The sequence below is a fragment of the Apis cerana genome, linkage group LG14 (genome assembly GCF_029169275.1).
Source record: "Apis cerana isolate GH-2021 linkage group LG14, AcerK_1.0, whole genome shotgun sequence".
NCBI classification, from domain to species: Eukaryota; Metazoa; Arthropoda; class Insecta; order Hymenoptera; family Apidae; genus Apis; species Apis cerana.
In genome coordinates, this window is record NC_083865.1 from 6,037,561 (window position 1) to 6,056,228 (window position 18,668).

At 31.7% G+C, this 18,668-nt stretch overlaps 1 protein-coding gene across 3 annotated transcripts in view; it reads left to right on the forward strand.

Annotated features, from left to right (window-relative positions):
- Positions 1-18,668, forward strand: part of LOC108003152 (voltage-dependent calcium channel gamma-5 subunit) — a 60,384-nt gene that overhangs the window by 16,328 nt on the left and 25,388 nt on the right. The window contains exon 1 of one of the 3 annotated variants that reach the window (XM_017065278.3): positions 16,598-18,612. The exons of 1 other annotated variant lie outside the window; for it this stretch is intronic. The gene's annotated coding sequence lies outside the window, so the exon portion shown is untranslated. Of the gene's footprint in view, positions 1-16,597; positions 18,613-18,668 lie in introns of those variants that run through there. One more of the 3 variants, XM_062084228.1, reaches the window with a different exon arrangement.

The following is an 18,668-nucleotide window of genomic DNA, read 5'->3' on the forward strand; positions in this document are numbered from 1 at the left end:
ATCCAATTTTTTTAAGAAATGTATTTCAATAAATTATAAACAAATATGAAATGCAGTTTGCACCAAGATTGCAACACTTTGATTAAAAATAAAACTTGATTTATTATACTATATTTATTGCCTATTAATTTAAAGCATTTAGAATCTAGAATCATCAAAGTGTATCTACGCGCTAGTTATACGTATGTACACGCGCATGCGCGAGATGCAGGAATGGGGAAAGAGGAAAGTCCCTGCTTTCAGTCTAGGGGAAACCGCAACTCTCATTATTCCATTTGGGAAGTTATTCGCATGGTGAAATTAAAACGGTAGCCGGAAATAAGATACATTTACCTTTTTGTCTCCTCGATTCCCGCCACGAATGACAATTGTTGGAATACAGGAATGTTCTTTCCCATGGATAAATGCATATGTAACAGGAAAAGCGGGGGAAGGAATAAGTTCGAAATGGAAAAGAAATTCTGGAAAATCGGGATAGGAAATAAAATCTATATTTTATAAATATAGAATATTTTTTAAAGAGGAGAAAAAAAAATGATAAAAGATTCATTAAGAATCTTTCAATCGTTATGATAATTTTGATAACTGGAAAAAGGTCATGTATATATGCGATAAAATTAATCAACATAATCAAATATCTTACTAATTGCTTGCAATAAAGTTACAATTTGTGCGAGATATCTCTTAATTCGTAATGATAATTATGTCATTAATATTATCAGGTTATCTGTATAGTTATATTATTATTCTATATACATCGTATATGATTCATTCATATTTTCGATAAATATTTCCATTGTGTCTGTACATTTCGAATTTATTATTTTGTTTATTAAAAATTATTCATTATCTAAATAAAATATTGAAGACAAATATATTTCTTTGATTACTTTTTAACTTATATTTTTTAAACTTTGCTGCATGTTTTATATTATTATATTCTTACACATATTTATTTTTCAATGTTTCTCCTGTTAATCCAAATTCCACATAGATTAAACCACAAAAATTTTCATATCTTCGAAAAGAAAATTCGTTTACAGTGAAAAATTTGATTTTAATGAAAATTTATAGTGTATAGTATACGTGCAATTTTTATAGAAGTTTATGCAGAAACTATATAATTCGTTCAAATTCCATTTCAATATTGTTACATTTATAGAATATTATTAAATATTATTAAAAATAATAACAAAAATCAAATTCAAAACGATTGTCATAATTTATGGCCCACTCGCTACTCAAATTGAGAAATAAAAAAAAAAAAATTTATATTTTAGATTATAATGATTTGTTCCAGTACAAAATAATTCATATCATAATAATTCAGTATTAAATTTTCCATTATTATCATTAATGGACACAGTTATTATTAATCCATTATTATTAAGATTCAAGGAATAGTCTTGAAATATTTTTTTTAATGCATAATTCATTAATCAAAGTGGTGGAAAAAGAAACAAACAACTGAAAATTGAAAAGAATTTTTCTCTCTGGTTCGTCAAGGAATTCTTGGCGTTTCTATTAATGGACGAAGAACTTGGAGGCAAAGAGAATTATCCGATCCCTGTAAATTCAAAGGTGGATTTGTGCATATCGAATTCTCCATTTCCTTCCAAGTTTCTGCCACCTCCCATCCTTTCCTGTAATCAACAGTATTATTTATCGACGCATGAAGTTCGCTTTGAGAAATTTACCTGGAATACACCATCAGGATGTTGATCATTCATGGTGTTATTTTAACCAACTTCCAAGCTTCTCTTGAATTTAGATGAAATTTTGCTTCTACGTGTCTTTTATACAAACGCTAAGAATATTGTGCATTTTCAATTATCGACGAAAATATTTGAACATTATTTTTTTATCACTTTTACATTAATTTCAATGAAAGTTTGTACGTATGTAGAATATAATAAATTAAATATAGAGTAATTTTTTCAATCCCCAAAGTTCGAGCATTTTTCCATATACAATTTTGTAGGAAATTTTTTTTTATGTATACATATTGAAATTTTTAATTATAAAAAAATTCAATCTCTATACAATTATTATAGATTTTAAACTATCTTTAAAATAATAACATTTGATTATTTTCATATGATTTTCTTTCAGTAAATTTTACTTTACATATCAGAAACTATTAATAATGTATTAATTAATAATATATCTTTCCTTTTTTATTTTTTCGTTTCATGATGTCAAAGATCAATTGAGAAAATCACGGTTTATGATTATCAATAATATTGCTGTCAGTTATCCATAATATTGCTGTCTCGTTAAATAATAATAAATAAGTTGAAATAAGTAAGAGGAAAATTCCTTTGAATTGAACCGATAGTCGCACAAAAATACTGGGTGATAATCAATCAATGTATATTTACTATAAATTTAGTTAGAAATGCGTTACGTTCCAGCCAGTTGATAAAATATCTCAATAATATAAAATCTCAATAATATAATTAATTAAACTCTAAGACAACATCATCTTTTGTTCAAGACTTGATATATATTATCGATCCACAATAAGAAAATAAAGTTTTCACGAGAGCTTTAACTCTTCGAATAAACAAATCATAAATCTTACACTTTCGAACTCTTTATTTAGTTTGTATTTATCATTAAAAATACGTATCATTTTTTTGAAAATAATTACAATATAATTATAAACGATATAAGAGCAATCTGTTTTTCTTCGATGATTAATTACAAAAGACAAGATTCTCGAAGAAGTTCTGTTCAGCTTAAGTTTATAATAGAACAACATCGTTAATTTGATCGGGGCGCCCGTAGAATTCCTCTCGGCTTTCCAAAAAAACTTATCCTTATCAAATTAGCTGTGTAAATTAGTATGTGACGGTATCAAAACTTGAAAACTTTCTAATGAAAGAAATTTTACCTTTTCTGTTCGACAATTAACTAATTTTTCAATTGTTTGTATTTATTTTTAAGAAAATATTATTATTTTTTGTCATTTTTTTTTTAAATTTTCACAATAGATTAAAATATTATATATACGTGTAGCCAAGTATCAAATATCATAATTTGTACTTTTTGTTTTTTTTCTTTGCGTGTCATGTATTTTGTAAATTTTTAAATATATATCAGTAAATTTGTATTCAAAGATATTCATAAAGAATTTTTGTTATTTAATACGTATTTAAATGTATTGTCAATGTATTATCAATTCTTTGATAAAGTAAAAATGTTATTTTAAATTTTATTGGAGAAACGAAATAAGATTGAACGAAATTGACTGAACTAGAAAGATTAATTATCTTTTATTTTCAATGGAAAGAACGGGAATAAAATCTTGGATCGTTATTTTCGAGGTGAGCAGCGAAATAGAAAATTAAAAACACTTGGTTAGATTTATTAAATCCACGATTATCGTTTTTTATCGATTTCATCGTCGCATAGAAAATTTTTGCTCCACCAGGAATATATCTCTTCCAAGTCAACATTTCTCAACTTCTTATCCCTTATTCGCGATATATCCATTAATGGATTTTCGATACGTGACGTCGCAGTGCGGATCATTCGTATCTCGCCCTCCTCAGTTTCCACCTTCCTCGATTTCGTTCAAGTAGCAAAAATGTAGGTGGATTCGTACGCCCCTCGAGCGCGTATAAATCGAGCAGTCTTAAACAAACCGTCTGATTTCCCCCCAAAGAACTTGGGAATGCGATTTGCCAAACGTATAAAGCGTGATTGCTGATGTTTTTTCAATTCCCCTATCTTCGAATGGATGATATCCACGTATACGATACTCTTATAACCATTCAAAGTCATACGATATCACCACTTTCTACGAATTAAATTTCAAGGAAAAGATATTTGTCTCTAAATTTTAATGAAGAAAATACGCAGATATGTTAAATTTCGAAAAGAAAGGAATTATTAAGTTAAATGAATAAGGAAAAAGGAACTTTTCAAATTTGCAAGAATCAGCAAGTATCCTTAAAAATTTTAACGGGGGTTGATTTATTAACACGAATAAAAATTTCTAACAATAAACCAGATAAATTTCTCCTTTTCTACATGATCTCAGACGTGTTATAAACCGGGTTGAAGGGCAATCTTCGACAATCTCTTTGATCGCGACCCTTGGCCTTGGAAGATATTTTATTCCAGATATCATCTCCTTCCAGCAAGAATATCCTTTAATCGACGATTTTCAAAAATCGTGGTGAGTCGACGAGAGGAAATCCAACTATCAGAGGAAATAAAATCGAGGCAACAACATTATTTCAATGATTTATAATTAAGTTGAAACCGAGAGCACAACGTGTAATCAACACGTGTTTCAAAGAAACAAATTCTCTGCATAATCGAACGTTAAGGGGGAAAAAATTTCTAAATTTTCTCGATTAAATTAAACTCAAAGGAATCGAAAACTCTTCTCGAATCTCGAAAATAAAAAAGAATTAATTTCGTTTATATATTCGATTAGTTTTTAACTTCTTTTGGATCGATTTTATTGATCAACATTCGCCACAATTCCTCGTCTTTTGCATTTGGATTTTGTTTTATATTTCAAAAAAGCAAATTCGTTTCAAAATTTTCGTGCGAAATTTCATTATTCCACGCGCCGTTTAATTTCAAATGCACGACACTGTCAGTATTCATGGCGATATTACTTAAAATTAGTAAGAATTAATAATTGTTGGAATAATTAAAAGAAAAGAAACGAACAATTACGTTGACGAATATTATTATTCACGCGTATCGTTTGTCCATTAAACGCTACATGAATGAATAAAAAGAAAGAAATTTTTAATTATGAGAAACATGACTGCACGGCGTTGCTCCGTTTCTCGTTAACTCTCGGTCGCTTTAACATCACCTCAGAGGAGTTAAAATACCGTATCATACGAGATTAATTTAAATTAGAACCATAAAGAACACTGCGTGTCGTGCAAGAGATGGCAAAACGATACATACACGCTCCTTTTCGATTTATATTTCGTTCGTAATCTGCTGTTGTAAAATTTCTTAACCGGAATTAACACAATAAGATACAGACTCTTTTGAATTGTGTACCAAGAAACGTAATTACGCACTCTCTTCGTGTGCTAACTCTTGAATTTGCAGAGAGATCCTTATCCGTGTGTCAGTGCATATTTCAGACGAGATTCCGGATTAATTTTAACTTTGTTCCCGAGCGTGCTATACAAATATGTGTAAGAAACTTTGTTGAAAAATGTGTCGAAGTGAATTATTTGCAATTAATTTATAATTTTGGGGATAAATTTATTTGAAAATTAATTCTTGCGAATTAATTAAAGATATTCGACACGAATGTTCCAATTAAATCCGTGGTAATCGCATGAAAAAATTAATTTGAAAATTCTCAACTTCTTAGAAAAAGGAAGAAAAAATTCTTGTTGAAAAGTTCTTCGAAAAGAAAATCTTCACGCTAGATAAATGTTGCGGCAGCTGTGAAATATTCCCATTATTCCCGTTGATAGTATTCTCCCTGCAACGTTCCACGTGAACAATTTTCCATACCGCGATACTTAACGCGAACATCATTCTATGAGTCTGCATATTCTGCCACGTGTTTAACATCTATATATCTATATATATTCTATGCGACATAGTTTGCATGTCATGGTTATTTTAATATTCACATGTATACGTCTAATTAAGTATAATAACTACGCTTCGCGTTAACTTTTCCACAAACAAGATATGATATAAATTGTAAAATTATGAAATTTGTTACGATAATTTTTTGAAAAATTATAGAGAGAAAAGAAATAATATCTAATCTAGAAATGTCGGATGCACGATTAATAATTTTAAAAATTAATCGTTTTATGTATTTTTAATGTAATTTTTAATGATATATTCTTGAACTAAAAATATATATAAGTAAAATCAATATTTAATAATAAATTATCAATGAATAGCAATGAATTAATAAATTTTCTATTTATCAACTTTCTTGAATGGAGAATACGCGTTATTTATTTATCTAGAATCGATATTTCGTGTAACGGTCAATGAATGATTTTTTACAAAATTTCATCGAAATTTCATCGACCAAATAAAGAAGTTTCAAAACTAAGAAAATTTCCTTCATCCGATCGACAAATGTATATCTACTTAATAAAATGATTAATTTGGTTGATGAATAACGATTAATGCAATCATAAATTAAGCGTATTAATAAATCATTTTTAATCTTGATTACTGTAACCACATGACATCGTAATTATATAAAATGTTTCGTCATCTCAAAAATAAACCGCTGTCTAATCAGTTATGAAATTTCTCGTAAAAGTTAATAAAAGCAAGGTGGAATAATATCACGTTTAATAAGATAGCGTGAAATAACGCGATTAGGATGTGACTGAAACATGGAAAATATTCCATGTATGGAACATATGTGCCACGCGATTCACGGTATATTAATCTGTATTGTTATGCAGAATAATCTGACAAGAAGCGGATAATACGTCGTAAAACATTCTCCTCTTAAATTTTTAATTTCTAACACCAAAGCTTTCGAATATTGCTTGGGTGTAAAAAGTATTAGAGAAACGTATTTTAATACGATATTCCGCATTCTTCTTTTTCCTTCTTCCAAATTTAAAAAGTTCCAATTTTTTTTTAATATTTTAAATCAAATTTTCAGACAAACGATTGAAAGTGGATCGCGCGATGATTTGTAATTATTTTATGCCACCCAATTAATTCAACTGCATTATAATATAAAGCCTCGTATGTAACGCTAAAAGAAATTTTTTTTTTTAAACAAATCGAGCAGAATGAAGGTATTTTAATCCATATTCGGTATTATACAGCGCCCCCTTTCCGCCTTCGTTTCGCAGTTGAATTTCCATTTATTAAAATGCCGGATCCCTCTTGAGCAGGGCTTTGGTGATCCTTTTTAACGTCGTCGCTTCGTTTCCCCCCTTTATATCGGTTTCCGGAAGCTGGCACGAAACGCCGTGGTCACGCCAACTCCAATGTCTGAATATAAACACCGACGCTTTACAATTCATGACCCATGAACAGAATCACGACTCTTCACGACGTTTCTACGACGTCTTACCAATAAAACATTGCCTCTTCTTACGCTTTTTCCCCATAAAAAAAATAAAAGAAAAGAAAGAAGAAAGAAAATACTACACAAACGATTATTCTTTCGCAATAATTTCAAGATCCTTTAAGAAAATCTTTCGTAGGAAGAATTTATCTTTTGCATGTGTAATATGGAATTATATTTTTTATTATTTATAAATGAAACAAAACAATTTGCGAAAACTTGCATAATCTTTATCGGCGATAAATCCTAAATTTTTCCGTTATTTTTTTTGAATTTTATTCTCTGAATTGTTTATAAATGAACGGTAACCTCAAATCAAATAGTTATAAACAATTGAACGGCACTGTTCTAGGCACTACAGGGCCTGTTACATCGCCCGATATTGGCCGAGATTACCCGAACGCTACTTAAACTTTGCCCGATGTTGCCCGAGGCTACCCGAACGTTGCCCAAACTTTATCCGAATATTGCCCGCCGCTCTGTCGGTACAGTCAATTGGTAAACAGCATTGTGCTTACGATCTTTATTATGTTTTTATTCCTTAATGTTTTTCTTTTAGAGAAAAACGCTTTGCTCGAATCGGTACATTCGAAAGATCTTCGTTTCCCTTCTGATTAAATTACAACTCAATTACGATTGTTAAATGTTGCACAGATACTTCTTGCGAAAGAAGTAGATTATTAACCGAGAGAAGTATGCGTGTATTGGTGGATCGCGCAATTGCTCTTAAGTTCCATAGAACTGGCAGTTGTTATATTGTTTGGCAAAAGTCCTTCAGAATCGGGCCATTCAGAAAGTTTTTCGTTTCTTCACTCCCGTGTAGAACTCGGTACGTGTGGGGGCATGATTATCAGTGCTGAGAATGTTGGCCCTTAGAAACCAGCCTCAAACTCGAGAACCTTTCGACGACCAAACGAGCTACTTGAATGCAGACGCTATATCGAGGAATACAAACCTCGGCCTCGACTCGAAGGGAAGCTTGATTTTTGAAATATTACAATGGACGTAGAAAATTTCCCGTATAATTTTATTTTCGACTCGACTTCTTCTGCCGAATATCAATACATTTGGTTCTATTATTATGATAATAAACATTGTAATATGATATTAATGTAACGTAATATGACGGTATAGCGTTACTTAATTTTATATTGAACGTATTTAATTTTATTTTATTTAAAAAAATGTTTTTCTTTTTTTTTTTTTTTCATCATTATTAAACGAGATCGTAATTTTGTTTCAAAAGATATCCTTTTTCATAGATATCTTTTTTAAGCCAACAAATTATTCGTTTCGTTATTTCAACAAATATTAACGATATCTCGTATCTATAAATCATGTTTTTCATCAAATAAAAAGCTTTGCAATTCAAGAGGAAAAAGCAATTTGCGTTTACGATATTATTTTCCACGTGCTTTAGATTTTTCATACGAGAAAGTGTACAATTATGGAAGGCAAAAATGTATTAGACCCTAGGGTGCTCTCTCATAATACATCACCAACTGTGTACCCATTCTTGTCAAGCGACGTCATATCGCTTTAAAGGACCTGCGATAAACTACACGAAAATGTTTAGATAATCGCACGAATACATTGCATAATTGTGCAAATATTATTATTGGATTGGGCATATTTATCCAATTTTATATTTTCATTATTACAATTAAAAGAATGAAACATTAAAGTGAACATTTAATAAGTATTTCAATTTACACACATTGTATATCTTGCAGATCAAACTTACTTTCTAAATTTCTCATAAATTTTTTAAAGCCTAATTTATTATTCAAATTTTCTTAAAAAATCTTTATCAGTGATCTTTACATGTACATAAATTTTTATAAATTTATACAGATATAAATTTCGTTGTTTTCTTTTTTCTTTTTTTCTTGGTTTCGAAGTCACTTGAATTAAGTCACGTTTTTTATTTCCCTTTTGTACCATCTCTGTTCTTGAAAGAAGACGTATTTTCAACCTCTATAGTTTTTCCTAGTACTGTATTGCTTATGGAGCTAACAAAAAAGAAGTTATCACGAGGATAAAATAGTGAGACGGATGATTGCGTTTCCGTGAGAGCCATTTGTCTCATCCTTCCCAACACATCTTGCGACAAAATTGTCTCACTTAGGACACAGCGAAATAGCGTTACCAGACAATTTTCTTAAAAAAAAAAACGAAGATTAAATTCATTCCAAGAAACTTACGTTTAAGTAAATTTTACGGATTTACATTTATCGATTCTTCCATTTTCTTTTTCAATTTTTAACGTACAGAATATTTTAATTCTTTCTATTTAATCAAATAAAAATATATTTTTCACTATATATTATTTACTATTGATTATAAAAAAAATCCAATTTCAATCGTCAAGATCCATAGCACTTTGATTACGTTATTATTAGACAAGATTCACAATATTTCTGTAATAACGTAAAACAGATATTTCGTTAAAAAAAATTATTTAATTCGTCGAAGAAAAAATTAATACGCTTCAATTATAATGTTGTAATCCACGATGAGAGAAGAAAAAAATGACGTGTTACAAAAATTGCGAATCTTTTCGTGTTCTAAGGTTACGTAAATGTTAGAAAATATTGTCCCACGATATTAATAATAGAGATTTTGTACCAATGGAACGTCTCTAGAATAACGTTTCGACGAGAGAAAGTTTACTCGGGTCGTTTTACTTGTCTTGCAGAGATCTCGATAAATTCCCAACCTTTCCTCTTCACTGAAAATTCCCTATGTGGGGAACACACATGATTATAAATGGCAGGGACGCCAACCCCTGAGGGGGTTGACCTCAACGCCTGTCCGGGTCGCTTGCTGAATCTTTCGACGAGCAAAAATATCACTTGAATACAAAAGCCATCCCGAAAATATGGATCCATAAAAACGTTAGCCATCGTGAAATAATGAGGTCTACAATTTTCCAATCCTTAATAAATACAAGTAAATCACCCGAAATAAATCACGAGCTGTGTAACCTAACCTATAATTTACTTCTATCCCGATATATTTATCGTGTCTTTTAATTTATCGAATATCGATCGAGACGAAATGCCAGATATTATTTTTAATAATCGCGTCAAATTTCAAATTACGTAATCCTCGATAAACAAAAAGAATTCGTTAATTACAATTTAATTTATACGAAATTAATTGTATATTTTCGTGCATATTAAATGTATTGATCGAGATGATTTCGCTAGATGTTATTTGCAATATGGTTAAAAAAAGTATCAAATATCGCGTGATACTTTTAAATTTGTAAGGAAAATAAGTTGCCTCTCTTCGTTATAACACCGATACCGATCTGGAAATAGATTGAGAAGCATCTTTAAAATTATTTGAGAGGCACGTTGTATCTCAACTGTACGATCGAGCATGAAGCAAAAGTCTGGCATCGTGCCGTATTCTGCCGTTATTTTTCATTAAAAAAAAAAAAAGAGGAGAAAGCATTCGGCCAAGTAGAAGTAAAATAATGGGAAAAAATTGGGTTTTCTTGTCAATTAAATCGTGGAGACAGAACTGCATCAATGCTAAATAAAAAAAAGTAGTCGTTTCCATTCAATTTTCCATTCGTCATAAATAATCATAATTTTCGAGCAAGAAAGAAATTACACAACAAAATTCCATTATCGTGAAAAATATGTTTCATCTTCTGTTAAAGTGAAATATATTCTAAAAAATGATTCAAAGAAAAAAATACCCGGAAACGGTTGCATCTATTTATCCATTGTTTCCTTTCCAATGAAATTTTATTAACATCAACAAATATTCAAAGTTGAAGAAAAAAAAGGGGGGAAGGGGTAGAAATGAAAAGATCAGGCTGAATCGCTTTTTTTTTTTTAGTCTTTGTAACTGTTCAGAGGAAAAATGGCAAAGTAGGTAGCAGTGAATGCCCTCCCCTCCCCACCACCATCTCGTGGATAGGGATGGGTCGCTTTCAGCTTCTTTTAGCAAAAATCAATTTCGCTGACGCTACTTATAATCCGATTAATTAAAACCCAGCCGTAGTAGGATAGGAAAGCGCGGGTTCTGAAACCTAAAATACGAAATATTATACGGCGTATTATAAAAATAAAAGGGAAAAAGAGCGAATTACTCTCACTCACGAGTCTCGAGTTCTGGAGAGAGAGAGGGAGGAGGAGGGGAGGGGAGAGGCGTTTTTAATGGATATAAAATCCATCCACCGTTAGAACTTTTTCGCACCCCGTCAAGTTTTAAAGTATAGTAGGGAAAATTGCGTTTTAATTGCGTGTTCCTAGCCAGGGAGGGGAGGGGAGAGAGGGTTTAAATGGATGCATATTTCAGGTGAAATCGATACACGGGTCTTGTGATGCACTCCTGTTGGAAAAACAGATCTCGTACACTCCACGATAACCTTTTATAATTTGGCATTTATCGTTGTGTAAGAAATAACATTTACACGCGCGAATCACGATCCTCGAAGAATGAAACGAATGGAATTTTTTTTTTTGGATTTTTAAAAACGTTTCAGATTTCAAATATTTTTGAATCAGAGATTGGCAAAAATTCTTAAGATTTCTTTCTCAAGAAACTTGTGCTGTGGTTTATTAAAATTTTCGAGCTATTCGAATCTCAAACAAACAAAATTCGCAAATCGTCTCGAACGGGGCAAGGATTTAGATTCCTTCCCCGGCATTCCTCCACCGGAGTCAAGATTCATTCCAATACTTGGCCCAAAGTATTTCGTCCTCTTCGTTTCATTCATGCGTTACTTAATCCAACTACCACCACTTTCCACTCGCGACTATATCTCACCGGAAATTTACGGAATGCGACCTCCATCTTCCTCCATCCAACCAAACTGGCGCGGGGAAATTTAATTTCGATGTTAAAGTCAAACTGTCGCGCTTCGACGGAAGAACATTCGTTTCAGTTTATCTTCGATTCCTCTTATCTGCATTTCCTCTTCTTCATTATCTCCCCTTTCTCCTTTATCAATTCTTATCAAAGAAACTCTTTCCTTTCATTCTTATTCATGAGGTAAATAAGTACACTATTCGAAGATTCGAAACAATGCTTTAGATTCATCGTATAAAATATTTTTAACTCTTCGGTATACCCTCGATCTTGAGTGTAATATTTGAATTAATTGATAATTTAATTGACTGGAATAATTTTAATAAAGAAATACAAAAGTTGTATAAAAATACAAATGTAATTATGATATGTGTGTATCTTTGATAAAAAAAATAAAAAGAAAGAAAGAAAGGGAAAGAATTTAATTTCGAAAGAGTCGATCGATATTAATTGAACGAAATGATTTGACGTTACAATTTTCAATTCGTCGATTCGGTTTTTCAGAATTACAGAAAATTATTTCTACGATATTACGCAGATAGCTCAATATAATCCTTGAGTTTCTCTTTTATCAGCTTAATGAATTCATTGATTTGCACTCTTTTCGAGCGTTCATCCATCGTTGCTGTTCAAATTTCAAAGTTCTTTTCGCGTTAATTAGCGTTGCAATTGATTTTTTTAAATATATCTTTGATTTATGCAAATACATTCAATGCCAATCTTATTATCTCTATTCATTTCGATTACGATTCCAATTTATGCAAGGATAAAGAAAAAACAAAATCGTTCAAACTATTTTTATTTATAATACAATATAACTTCAATTTTTTTTTTAATTCCTATTAAAAATTTAAATTCATGTAACTCATATGTACATATATATATTTCCAAATTAACTTCATTTTTTTTCATTAAATTTTAATTCAACCAGAATGTTCAAAATTCACTTGAAATCACAATCTACAATATCAAATACGTTAAACAATCTAAAAAATTAATCTACATTATTCGTTACAATATTATTACTTGAAATAATTACAATTTAAAAATTTAAAATTAATCTACAGAAAAACTCAGAATGACTAAAGACACCCTAGTTAACCACTCGAACGAAAATTCTGTTAAATTGGAAGGAAAAAAAAGAATCTAAAAAAAGAAAAACAGCACGTTTTCCAATGGAACAGCCGACGTTAAAACATTCTCTCGATGGCCCTGTTTCAGTAACCGTAATGAGTAATGGTGGGACCAATTGCAATTAGATCCGAATGACGTGATTGCAATGATATCAGGGGGTGCACGATTACTTGTTCCCCAACCGCATGGTTCTGCATGCAGCTTGGCGCAGTTCCGCTTCATCGTTGCTTCATTATCCGTACTTAACGAAGCTTTTCTGCAAAGCGCTACGATCGATTCGTAGTGAAAGAAAAAAAGACGATCGAACGGATCGAAGGGGGGAATATTTCCCATCCGTTTCGCGATAAATAAAATATGAGAAACACGCGAAATTATTTCTTATCGCGGATGCAAATTTATTTACATGTGAAGAAATATCTCGGCGATAAATTTTAATTAATTGAGATTTCAAAATGTGCCCTCTGAATGAAAAATTAAAATAGCCGTGGATGTTTAGTTTATAGATTTTTGGATAATTTTTAAATTTGGAATTTTTTAAACAATAATTGCAAATTTTGAGAACAATTTTTAATTTTTAAATTTGAACAAATATTCTTTTCTTCTTTTAATTGTACTAAATAAGGATTAATAGTTTTCGTGAAAGGTAATTAGAAAGTAGGAAGGGATAGGAAGAAATCTTTAGCCCTCGAGGAAATTGATTTCTCTTTCGTGAATCTTATCGAATTCGAACTGTACGAGTGATCCTTTCGAAAGAACGAGAAAGGTCATTTTAAAGTACGTGACGAGAGGAAAGAAGATGCATTTGCATCTCAAACGGCCGAGATTAAGAAGTTGAATCATTCCCGTGATGCATTACGGTACAGAAATGCCTTAAAGCGTGGTCAAATGTTCTTTTGCAAAGTAGGTTGCGCGATACATTATTTGGTGATGAAAGAATTTATATAAAAATAAGACCAGATAAATTCTCACAACGATCTCTTTGAATATTTGACAAAGATAAACATAATAATAATTCTCTATGAATCGTTCTATTTAATTTAATCGTATCCACTTAATGGTAATTATTATAATTTTATCGAAATTACCATTCTTATTTAAATTTCTTTTTGAATTAGGAGGAATCTTTGTATTTTTAATATTTTAGATGAAAGCATATTTCGTACGTGTACCGTGATATTCTCTCTCGTTTCCCGTATACATTCCATTGTTCGAGAGAGAATTCCACGATTCTCTTTTTCACAGAAACACGTAGGAAAAATAAAACAAGAGAACGTGATGTGAAGAGCATGTTCTTTGTAAATCCTTCAATATTTTAAACGTGAAATTTTTAAATTTTGTTTCGAATTCCCTCTTCGATATTTTCCTACTTTTATTTATTTATTTATTTATTTATTTTTAATTTTGTCGTAACTTTGTTGAGAATGGAGAATTATAAAAGAATTCTAATTGAAATGAAATTACTAAAAAATTATTTCCGAATACTTTGATCTTATATACTCGCAATCTATTGATTTCATTTTTTCTTTTTTCTTTTTTTGCAAGGGTTGCAATTAACCTGCAAATTCAAATCAATAATTTAATCACCTGTTGAATCGACGTTTCACTAATTTCGCTATTTCACTCGATAACAATTTAATCAAATGGTTCCGATATTTTATCATGCTATTTTTACATCATAATTAAACGATATTTTATTAAAAGGATAAAATTAACTTACATTTTAAACGCTTCTTGGAATAATAATTATATCCAAGAATCAAGAACACCCTTCTTTTTATATATATCTCCTTATACATTAATTTTATTTAAGATCAGATTTTTTTAAACATTTATTTCAAAGAACTTCCATTAATAATTAATACCGAAATTAACATTTTACCAAAACGTGTTCCCTGCTCAATTTACACCATCGATTTAATCGATTTAATCCACCATCGATATTCCAGGCCCACCTTAAAAAAAAGAAGAAAGAGGAAGGAGGAACAAAACGATTAAACGAATACTCGAAAATTAAAAACATTAACGAATCGACGACGTGAAGAAAAATCGCGAGAGGAGAGGCATCGTCAACTCCTCTCTCGATATACACCCCACGATCAAGTTTTGCAACCGAGTCTTAGCAACAATCCTTTACAAGCGCCCATCTCGAAAGTAGGAAGTCACATGTTGCAAGCTGGAGGAAATCGCGGACCAGAACCCGAGCAACTTCTATTAACCCTCTCCCTCGCCCCATCCGCATAGCGATACCACCTATAAAACCGCAACGTGCATTCGCACCCTGCGAGAGCAGACATCCGCTCGCGTAACTGCGCATCGCCCGGAGCCACACCTGCGAACTGTTACTTCGCAAGTTTTCACAGGACCGTATAATTTTCGAAACGAAATTACACCGGGGAGGGAGCCTTCCCCCCTCGGTTTCCATCCGAATGGCTGAATTTTCGTCGTCTACGAGTTACGAGGGGAGGGGTTGCATTTACATCATTTTCAATTATGGGTATTAAGCGTGATGAAGGGAGGGAGGAAAATCGATTTAAATTCAATTTTTAATTTGATTTTCCAACTTTTTATGATCTTTCTATTCGTTATTTGCGAAGTAGTTGAGAGTAATGAAGGAGACGAGAGGGAGGGAAAAATTTCGGTTTTTAATTTAATTTTGGGGGAGATTGTTAAAAGATTGGTTATTTATCGAACAAAGTGGTTTTGTTAAATATATGACGAAAATTGTGATTCGATTTAATTTCGATATTAATAATTTAATTTTTGAGGGAAGGATTAGTGAGTTGGAAAATTGTATAAATCGTGTTTCGAAATGATTTCGCGTTGTTTTGGATCATTTTCGATTGGAAATATTAATTGTGAATGGAAAATTGTTGTAATCAAGTTGTCTCGAATTAAAATCGTTTGAATATCGAATAAGATGGATACATAGGATTGTGAACGAAGAAATATACTGATTGAAGTGTGTTTCTAGTAACGAGAAAAAGTATGAACGAATTGTTAAGAAGTTTTAAATTAGATAAGAAAGGAAGAGGATCGGAAGAGGGAATCGCCTGTGCGCATCTGGAACTTTGTTAAAGGAGTTAGCTGTGCGAGATAAAAAGAAAACAAAAAAAAAAAAAAGGAAAGAAAAAAAGATATAAAAATCATCTCTGTAAATCATATCTGTAAGAAAAGTTTGATGACTTTCTCGAGGTACGATTTCGACGCGAAGTTCGGGAAAAGTCTTAGGGAATCGATATCAGCAAGCATGAAACTGGAAATATCATTACGTTACCTTAGCAACCTTTCCTTCGTTTCAAGTCAATATTTGAAGGAATATCAAGTTCGTTCGAAACTTAAAATTCCAATTGTCAATAGATCGAAAGAAAACAAGCATGCACGAGGTTCCTTCTTTTCTACTTTTTTATTTTAAATTTTTAAATTCTTAAATTCTAAATAATCTCGATCACCTCGAGAAGGTTTATCAAAATTAAATCATCCGTGTACTAATTATCTTGTAATATCTCGTTGAGAAATTTAACTTATCTTCTTATTTATTTAGAATAAATAAATAAATAACTTCATAAATTTTTTAATCCAATCCTCTCGAGTTCCATTAAACCTAATTACCTCGAAAAGTATCCAAACAATACCAATATTACATTATAATATCACTACGAGCAATATTTCCAACGCCAAATACGCGATACAACATTCAACGACCTACAAATTACAGTCGAACGAAAACAAAGTTCTAGTAAAATTATAAACATTACGGGACGAGCCGGCAGTCGCGTTCGAAACCTCGAACGATACGGACGTGCGCGGCCGACTAAATTTATTAAATCATCATTGTAACAAGAAAAAAAATACAATATCGAATAAAAATTTAATATAAAATCAATACAAAATTAAATACAAAATAAATCATTGACAAAAAAGAAAAAAAACAACAAATTCGAAAATAATATTTTTTCTCTCGCAATATTATTCGCAAAATTCAAGGATATATCTCACGATACCATCAATGGAGGATTAAATATCCTCCATCTTGGGAGACCCGAGAGACTCGAATGGAAAGACCTTAACGATCCCGGATAGGATAGGTTTTCAATACACATCGATTCTCCTTCCCCTTTCTCTTCCCTCCCCCCCTCTCTCCCTTTTTGTTTCGATCATTTTCCAGCCGCGATCGAATCGAGAAATCTCAGCTACACCTCGATAATCCTCGCGGGATAAAAGTTGGCGGGTTAAAAGTGGCTAATGCCCGATGAAAAGTCTGAGAGGGGGGGAGAGAGTGCGGGGTACCTTCGAGAAAACGGCGAGTCCGTGGATTAAGCTAATAGGAACCCCGTGGAATTTATACCAGCCACGGCTTAAAAGTTCAATTTCTATTCGACTTGGGAAGGGAGAGATCGAAACGTCGATTCAATTACGATTAAGGGATTAAGCAAGATGCGTAAGACGGTCTTTTTCAGTTTTTTTTTCTCTCTCTTCCTTCTCTCCCTTCATCTCTTTTTCTCTTTTACTCTCGTGGTGGTCGAAAGTTAAAATATGCCTCGTCGAGGATACTCGAGCTACCGCCTAGTCGGCTAAGTCAAGAGAGCATGATAATCCAACGAGGCTTTGACACTTGATTATCTCGCCGCCCCTTTTTTGCATCTTCCGTCATGAATTCTCGTGGTCGATGCTCGTGGTTGATACTCTCCATCTTTTTTTCCTTTTTCTTTTTTCGAAAGATATCGAGGGATGAAATTAAATTCTCTTTTGATTTTAAAAGTTAACAATAACCCATTCAAAATTGTTCTCCACGTTATTTTTGATTATTTATTGCAATAAGAATCAATTTCTTCGTTGATCTTTATACTTTAAACGTGATATTTTTCGCGATGTAAGCTAGGATGCTTTTTCTTTTTGGATTCATTTGGAATGTTGAAAGAAAAATTTCAAAAATTCCTTTCGATGAGATTCTTAGAACGAATCAAAAGTAGAGTTAGTAGTAGTCCTCTTTTTTCCATTCGTTTTCTCTTCTTCTATTTTATTTCGTTCAGACAACCATTCCCAAAACATTCGATCACCCAATACCTTCGGTGGCCATATACTTTTTTCACCTTAATCTCGTCTCTTCTTCCACGTATCTCGAACACATAAACATTCGCACCAACTTCTTATTCCCACGGCTGTAATGTACATCCCTTTGGAACTTTAACATTTTTCTAACTTAAACCACTTTTTTATTCTTTTCTTCTCGTAAACATCGACAATATACGAATTGTGTAATATATACAATTTAAAAAAGTTTGTTAATTTACGTTCTCCTATTTATAATTTACGATATTAGAATTATAATTTTAATAAATATAATAAATATTCTGCGATTAATAGTTGTATAAAACTGTAATTTTCAAGACGAATATTTTCCACCGTATTCCAATTCTCGTATGAACAAAGAGAAATCATTGGTGATAAATTGAAGATTCAAATACCATCCTGTTATTTTTCGCATTTCCAAGATCTGTTCAACGTAATCCAATAAACCTGGTAAAGTTTAACTTGAATTCCAAGAATTCGTAGCCGGTTGGATGTCGCCATCCAACGAAGATTTATGAATTTCGGTAATTCGTCTTAAATTCTGGAAATGTTTCGTTCCCGGGGTTCACACGTGCCTCAT